We start from the raw sequence: 9599 nt of genomic DNA, 5'->3' as shown, positions 1-9599 counted from the left end.
GAATTAAAGAAGTATGATGCAGTAGAAGGTTTTGACAGTGCTGTAAAACTTAAGTGGAGCGAAGGGGTAGAGTATTTTTATAATCAGTTAGAGGAAAAAGATAAGGAGAAGAAGCTTACAGAAGCTATTGTTGCTCTTTCTCGTCCTCAATCTGTTAAGAAAGACGCTCCTATTTTAGATTTTTGTGTAAGGAATATAGGCGATAAAGATACTCTTTTACAGAAATTATTGCAGAAAGATAAGGGAGTATATTCCCTTCTTGCTGAATTAATAGAGTCATGTTTTTTTGATACGGTTCATGATTTGGTACAGTGCTGGTGTTATAAAGGCGTTTCAGCAGGAGGAGACTGTTCGGACAAGATATTCTCACAGCAAGACTATGAACTTTTTCTTTATTCACTTTCAAATGTGATGTTGAAAAATCCTGAGTTAAGTGTTCAAGCTAGATCCCTTATTATGGAGATTTGGAAATGTGAACGCTTTGCTGAATACAGAGAGACCTCTGTTAATACTTCTAATTATACAGTTCCTATAAAGAGTGTACTTGGGGGATTAATCATTAATTGGAAACGAGAAGATGTTTGTAAGCCCGATAGGAAAATAGAGAAAGAAGAAATATTAGATATGATTTCATTTGCCAAAGGTTGCTTTCCTGAAAAGTTTGACCTTTTTAAAGAAGTCATGATAGAAAATCTTAGAATATGTGGTAGGGAAGGAAAGAGGAAAGGTGTAGATTACGGCAAGTTTGCAGAAGAGTTATTTCTTCAGTTAGAGAAAGTAACTTTACCTTCTGTAGGTGATGGTCCTTGGAATAATTTGCGGTCTCAATCTAAGGTATCTTTGCCACTTGATGGTTCTGGTGATGGCCCACAGTCTGAGTTTGAAGCTCCTAGTGTGAGTGGTATTTCTGGTTCTCATAAGAAAAGAAGAATCTAGTCTACTCATTAATGTGAGTGGTTTTTCTGGTCTTAGCAAATAGAGAGGTGCTTTGTGTCTTTAATAAGAAGTTTAGTGGATGGAGATCTTGATGGTTTTAGACAAGAGTTTGAATCCTTTTTAGATCAATGTCCATTTTTCTTGTATCATGTAAGTACAGGACGTTTCCTTCCTGTATTCTTTTTCAGTATGTTTGCTACTGCTCATGATGCTAATATCTTAAAAGCAAATGAGAGAGTGTATTTTCGTTTTGATAATCATGGTATTGATACAGGTGGTAGAAATAGAAATACAGGGAACCTAAAAGTCGCTGTTTATCGTGACGGACAGCAAGTTGTCAGATGCTACAGTATTTCTGATCGTCTTAATAGTGATGGGTTAAGGTTCAGTACAAGGGAAAGAAATGCTCTAGTGCGAGAGATTAGAGGGCAAAATCCAAATTTAAGGGAAGAAGACCTAAATTTTGAGCAATACAAAGTATGCATGCATGGAAAGGGCAAGAGTCAGGGAGAGGCGATTGCAACAGTATTCGAGGTGATTCGTGAAAAAGATTCTCAAGGTAGAGATAGATTTGCTAAATATTCAGCGTCTGAGATTAGCCTTCTTAGGCATATAGAACGCAATAGGCTTAATGGGATTAATGCGCCTGCGCCACGCAGTTTGTTGACAGTTAAGGAAATAGGAAGTATACGACTCAATCAAGATCAGAGAGTACAGCTTGGTCATTTGGTCAATTTTGTGCAAGTTGCACCGGGTCAGCAAGGGATTTTCAGTTTTATGGAAGTGCTAGCAAGTAACCAAAGAATAAATATAGAACGTGGAATAAATGAAGGAATTTTGCCATACATAACTCGAATCTATCGTAGTTACCTAGGCAGCCTACAAAATGACATTCAAAATCGCAGTCAAAAGTTTGAGAGTCACGGATTTTTCTTAGGTTTGTTGGCAAATTTTATTCATCTCTACACAATAGATATTGACCTTGACTTGTCTCCTGGAAATTCATATGTTGCTTTTCTTATATGTCATCAGGCAGAGAGAGAAAACATTCCTATCGTTATTAATGTTACTAGATGGAGGACATCGTCTGATATTGCATTAAACCGCGCTAGAGCTGATGCTAAAAGATTACATGCTTCTTCATTTATATCTATTCACACTGAATCAAGAAATGCTGTTTGTATTGGATTAAATTTTAATCTGAATATAGATCCTTTTAGTATTGATACAGTAGAGTTTTTAGAGAATAGATTTCCTTTGGTACAAAGATTATTTGAGTGTTTGGAGGATGAAGGAATTAGAGAAAATATTAGAGATTTCTTGCTTCAACATCTTCCTAACGAAATACCAAGAAATGCAGAGAATTATAACAGAATATTTGATTGCATAACTGGTTTTGCTTTTGGGAATAGTATTTTAGAAGAGTTCAGATTAGTAAACGCAGTTCAACAACGTGTAAGAAAGTATATATTTAGATATGGTGATGAGAATCATGCTTTAACCATGGTCTTCCATACTCAAGGTTCTGATATAGTTATACTTCATATTAGAGATAACAACGCTGTACAACAAGGAGCCATCAATTTACAAGATCTTAATGTTGACGGAAATAATGTTCATGTACGGGAAGTTTCATGCACACTTAATAATCAACTTGGCCTTAATATTCATACAGATAACCTTGGTTTATATCACAATTACCAAAATAATAATGCAAATAATTTTCTTGGTGGTAATCTTGTGCAAGTGCCTAATGCTGGAAATGTGCATAATGCTTTAAATCAAGTTATGAATGATGGCTGGCAAGATAGATTTCAGCATCAAGAATTATTTAGAAACATTTCTGCAGTATTAATGCCAGAAGATACGCATGGCAATATGATAATAGATGTAAATAGCAAAGATAAGTTTCGCTCTATACTACATGGTACATTTTATGCTAGTGATAATCCTTATAAAGTGCTTGCTATGTATAAAGTTGGTCAAACATATAGTTTAAAAAGGTGGCAGGAAGAAGAAGGAGAAAGGGTAATACTTACAAGAGTTACAGAACAGAGACTAGGTCTTCTATTATTAAGACAACCTACAGCAGATACTCACCCAATTGGATATGTATTAGGATTTGCTGATAATGCAGAAGAAGTAGAACAGGAGCAAGACGAGGCAAGGTACAAAATAACAGAATTGATGAGCAAACAAAGGGGATATTTGCCTATTACTTCTGGAAATGAGGTGGTTTTGTCTTATGCTGTATTTAATAGAGGTGCACAGAGAGCAGAAGACTTTATATCTCTTCCACAACAAGCAGTGTATGTACATAGACTTGATCGTCGTGGTCATGACTCAAGACCAGAAGTATTAGTGGGACCTGAAAGTGTTATTGATGAAAATCCACCAGAAAATCTATTGTCAGATCAAACTCGTGAAAATTTCAGGCGCTTTTACATGGAAAAAAGACCAGGACAGAACTCGATTTTTTTGCTTGATATAGATGATAATCTGCACGTTCCATTTAGTTACTTGCAAGGTACTAGAGCACAGGCAATAGAAACATTAAGGTCAAGAATAAGGGGAGGTGGTACTTCTACAGCACAAGGAATATTACAACAAATAAACACTATCCTTCGTAGAAACAACGCTCGTGAAATAGAAGATGTGCATAATCTACTTGCACTAGACTTTGCAACAGAAAATCAAAATTTCCGTTATTGGCTACAAACTCATGACATGTTTTTCGCTGCACGACAATATACTTTCCATGATGATTGATCTAATCCAACTAATGATCGTCATGATTTTGCAATAACTTCAGTAGGAGTCGATGGAAATCAAAATGATCCAACAGGTAGGGACTTATTAAGTAGTAACATAGATAACTTTAAACAAAAAGTAGATTCGGGTGAAAAAGATAGATTAACTGCTATTATTAATGTAGGTAATCGTCATTGGGTTACATTAGTTATTGTCCACCAAAATGGAAATTATTATGGGTATTATGCTGATTCACTTGGTCCAGATAGTCGTATTGACAATAATATTCGAGGAGCTTTAAGAGAATGTGATATTAGCGATGATAATGTCCATGATGTTTCCGTTCATCAGCAAACAGATGGCCATAATTGTGGCATATGGGCATACGAAAATGCTAGGGATATTAACCAAGCTATTGATCAAGCTTTACAGGGAAATAGTAACTTTGGAGAGAAAGGTGAAGGTATTATAGGTTATATACGTGGTCTTCTTAGTGCAGGAATTGGAAATGACACTAGACAACCTCAAAGAAATGAACAATACTTTAGAAATCGGAGAAGAAATATTTCACAATTATTCCAAAATGATTCTCTATCTTCTCCTAGGGGTAGATTGATTCAAGGTCGTCCAGGAATTCAACATGAAATTGATCCATTACTATTACAATTTTTAGAACTCCAATATCCACAGCGTGGAGGTGGGGGAGCATTGCAATTAGGCGGAGAAAGAGTGATATCAATTGATTTTGGTCCGCAATCTGTATTGGATGAAATTGATGGAGTGAATAGAGTTTATGATCATAGCAATGGTAGAGGCAGTAGGTAGAGGTTAATAGGTGAATGAAGTATTTCTTTACTCCATATTTACGCGTTGGTTGTAATGGGTCTTTTAATTTATTTCTGCATATTTTTTTTGGGGGGTTGTTTATTAACAATAATATAGAAGATATTAATAAAGCTTTTGTCCGTAAAGCACATTCATGAGAGCGATATTTTCTTAAAATCAGCTAGCTTTAGATGCTGAAGTTGTGTACCGTTTAGAATAACTTCCTTAATTTTGGATATAAAATAATTTAAACGTAAGATCCACTGTAAAAGATAAGATTTAATTTGGAAGAAAAATTGATGTGATTAGAACTTGACCTTACATAGTGTAGGAATATTTTTTATAAAAAGAACAATATCCATTTGAAATGTAAAATTATCATAAATTTTTCTTTTTGTTCTCAAATGAATTACTATTAATTTAGTATTATATATTGCTAATAACTTAAATAATCCAACCATTTCCAGCAACAAAAAACGCTACCCGTGAGAACATTTTTCTTTGGGATGGGATGGTCTACCATATGTACCATACGAACTTTTTAATATAACAATTTAACTATACGCTAAAACTAGCTATATTAGCCCATTTCATCCATATCTACATACGAACTTTTTTGCCTAAGCTTATTGAAATAATTTAAATCTTCTATTTTTATAACCTTATTTTTACGCGGCTTGTTCTCACAAATATACGACCTTTTTTGCAATCTTAGGAAGAGTCAATAATTCAATTCCTTATAACACTAGCTAGCATGGTATCTTCACTAAAATATTTTTTTAAAAAGTTAGTTGACTTATAAATAATTCTCTACTAATACTAGCATATGTTTGTTTATTCTGCTGAAGTGGCTCCGCAGGTTACTGTATAAGCTTCAGCAGTTTTTGTACTCCTTTAAAGCATCATATTCCTATATATTAAATATAGCTGGTGTTCTCAATTTTGTTGATCTATAGTAAAATTGGCTAAAACTTCCAGTAATAAACAACTTTTAACCTAGCAGTACTCACCATAAAAACTTAACAAAAATATGAGTAGTAAAAAGATTATGTTGAAATTAACTTGACACATACTACACATTCTATATAATATATTCTATATCTAGAGCTAGGAGGTAATATGGATACAGGGTCAGTAAAATATATTGCAGAACCTATCAGTGAACAAAGCAAACACACTGATGAGCAAAAACTGAAGTGTGACCTAAGTGCTGGACAAGAGTTTTCAGAAATAGGTAGCCCAAAAACAGAAGCAACTGGATTACCAGTAGATAGTTATTATGAATTCATTAAGCGAGATTTATTTTCGGCTGATAGAAGTTTGATAGATGATAAAAAATACTTAGAGGATTTAATAGATGAGTGGCTTATTCATGCACCTAACTTAGGACTGGAAGAGAGTCAAAAAAAGTTAAATCAAAAATTACTCAATAGTATTATAAAAGATTTTAATATGGGAAATTATGACTCATTTTCAAATCTTAAGCAGTTTTTAGAAAGTAACGAGAAAAATAAAGACCTGAAGTACGTTCTTAATTTAAAAAGAGGGCATCTAGGAACAACAATATTGAACGTGTTTCTCGAATACGACGAAATTATTCCTTCTCTTCTCAAAGCTGGTGCTGATCTAAATATGCAGGATAATAAAGGTAAAACACTTTTGCATGATACTGCTATTTATTCTAGTGGATATGAAGATCTTGGGTATCTCTTAGATGCAAAAGCTGATCCAAATACACAAGATGAAAAAGGTAACACACCTTTACACTATTATGCTGCTAAGTGTAGTGATCAAAGCAGAAAAACTATGGATTTGCTCATAAGCAAAGGAGCTGATTTAAGCATAAAAAATAACGATGGAAAAACTCCACTGCAAGTTGCAATCGATAATGACAACATTATAGGATGTTTATTAACTAATAGTCAAAAAAAATTAAGAGAGCAACTAGGTAAAATGCTTCTCGCTACAAGTTCTGATGAAGATTGGGATAATGCTTATGATCCAGAGGTTGAAAATCTAAGAAAGTTTTTAAATCAATATGAAAATGACAACGACTTAAAGATAGTTTTAAATGTTAAGGATGATAGTTCAGTACTTCTTGATTCGCCATCTCGTCAATTTCCTAATGTAAAAGCCTTGCTCTTAAAAGCAGGAGCAGCTGATTTTATAGGTAAAAAACAAGACAATTATGAAAAATGCGATAGTTTTTTATCAGAGATTTATCAAATAAATTACCTTGCTAAACGCAATGAGTTTTTAAGTAAGGTAGTAAAAGCTAAAAGCATGATTGAATTACAAGAAGTTGTAAATGAGATTATAGCTTCTGGAATGAGATTAAATTTTGCTAAAGACAAAGATTATTACTTTGCAGATCACGTACTAGAAAAAATTGCTCAGATAGAAGGAAGCTATGGAATTGCCAGTGATATAGTATGTACATTAATATCAAGAGGAGCAAAGTTAAAAAGGTCAGAAAGTTTAAAAGTCATTGATACAATAGAATTAAAGTTCAAAGCTCATAAGGCTAATATGATCAGTGCTCATTTAGAGTATGTTAGTAATGCTGAGGAATTTTTTAGAATTGCAAAGGCTGCTACCAGCGGTCAACTATATGATGGAAAAATCGATAATAATGTATTTTACTTAGAATACTCAGAGGATAGTATAATAGATGTTGCAAGAATCACAAATAGAACAAGAAATCTGGAACTAATTCAGGAATCATATAGAAGGGATATAATAAAAATTGGCAAAAGTAAGATGGAAATTATAACCGAAAACGGCATAAGGTATTACACAGATCTTACAGAAGGCAGCGATATAGTATTAACTTTCTATACTAGTTTGGGAAATATAGACCTTAGACTGTATCCTGACATACAGGATAAAAGCAAGATTATAGTAGAAGTGAGTAATAGAGAAGAAATATTAGAAAAATTCAAAGGTCGCGAAGAAGAGTTAGGCAATGATTGCGCGCTCGGTGGCTACTCGGTCTACAATGCTATTGAACAGGGATATTTTGAAAGGTCTAGAAAATTAATGCGTCCTGAAGTAATAAGCGAGTCTAACAACAAATGGACAGAACGTGAAGAGTTAAGAAGGGATTCTATGGAGGAAATTGCTAGAAGGCATAAGTTATTACAAGATTTACGCAATATTGAGTCTAATATTGTACAAAAGGAGAAGAATTTTGACATAAAAACTTACCTGATAGACATCTTTAAAACTTTATCTAGGTTCTATGAAGAAAAAGGGGATATTTCTAAAACAGACTTAGCTAAAGCAGCAGAAAAGGAAAGTAAAAAATTGGGGTTAGAAGGTAAATACAACTGGAGTAAGATTTTTGGTTTAGAGGAAGAAATTATTGAAAAGGTAGAAAAACAAGGTGATAAAGAGCAAAAATCAAACATACCTGATGACTTCTATTTAGGGCACACAATCAATAATGGAAGCTGTTTTTTTGATTCATTCAGGCAAAGTCTAGAACAACAGAAGGGAATCAAAGTTACTGTAGAGCAGTTAAGGAATGAGTGTAAGAGATTTGCGCAAGACAATCCTCCAGAGTGGTTTATAAGTAAAATTGGTAATGACTTTGATGAGGTTGAAAGTGAGCTCGTAAATCGTGGAATTACGTGTAACCAATATATCAATAGCATTGGAAAGAATGAATTTTGGGGACGTTCCGATATCGAGGGCAGAGTACTTTGTGATAAGTATGGTGTGAAATTGCATGTTGCAGAAAGTAACCCATTGCACACTATTGATAAGCAACAAGATCCGTTCTTGCATCAGTTAATAGATAGCTCAGGATCAAAAGCAGGTAAGATAGATTATAGTCACAATAGTGCCTTACATATGGTAAATGGAGGCCATGATCATTTTCAACCCCTACTTTATAGAAATAAGGCCTTGGCAAAACAAACGCAAGAACAAAAAGATTCCTTATGCTATTCAAGCTTGCCAAGCTGTAGTATGGATGAGTTAAAAATAGAAAAAGCCAACATAAGGCACTGCTTGTAAGTAGACCATAGCTTTGTATATGACTTGTGACACAACAATGAAGGGGAAAGTTTATTTATTAAGTTAAAAAAGAAATTATTTTACTTAAAAAACTTACTTAGTGCTTATGAATTTTCAAGTACACTTTCAGATTCAAAGAGGCTATAGATTGCTCGACATGTACTACTTCGTGGAGTTGTGTGCTGAAGTTTAGAGTATTGCTTTTTTTGATGTTTACAGAATTTTCCTCCAAATCTACTATTAAAATATGCAGTTAAAGTTGGATACATTTTTTATCACTATTGCATCTGATATGCTAAAATCTTCATTATTTATATTGATATTTTCGCATAATTGATTCTGTAACATTGACTTACTTTTCTATATCAATTTCAACATCTTTTTGTGTGGCCCTTTTCTGTTGCTTTTATAAATCAAGACCATAGAATTTCTCCCTTTGCTCACTCCACAGCATCGGTATTTCTTTTAAATCAACTAACTTCAAACCCCTTGGCTGCCTCCCATTTACTATGTCTTCTTTTATCTTTGGTGCTAAATAATTCAACCTTAAAATCTGCTGTATACGTCTTGCACCTATATTAATTTTGGCACTCAGCTCTTTTATACTTCCATATTTTCCCTCTTCTAGTTGCCGTTTCCACAGATGGGATCTTACCACTGCTTTCAGTAACGCATTGTTCGTTTTTCCTTCAGGTTCCATTACTACACATTTGTTTCCTTTCTTCTTTATTGGTATAAATTCTATCTTATCCTCTGAACTCACTTCTATTCCATCTCCTTTTACCATTACTCCTTTTATTAACTTTTTCACTACTTCTTTCTGCTTTCCAAAACTTAAATTTTTCCACTCTTCTTCGGTCTTTTCTTTCCAATTTTCATATAGCTGCTCTGTCTTCCTCATTACTTCTTTTTCCACTTCTCCAGCTACTATTGTTCGATTCACTGATTCACAATTTTTTCCCCTTAAATGATTATTGCATACGTAGTATCGATACCTTTTATTTTCCTTTTTTGCATACGTCAGCGTCATATTTACATCACAGCTCTTGCACTTAATTATTCCCCTA

The sequence above is a fragment of the Drosophila ananassae genome (assembly GCF_017639315.1).
Source record: "Drosophila ananassae strain 14024-0371.13 chromosome 4 unlocalized genomic scaffold, ASM1763931v2 tig00000070, whole genome shotgun sequence".
NCBI classification, from domain to species: domain Eukaryota; kingdom Metazoa; phylum Arthropoda; class Insecta; order Diptera; family Drosophilidae; genus Drosophila; species Drosophila ananassae.
This window is presented reverse-complemented; position numbering follows the sequence as displayed.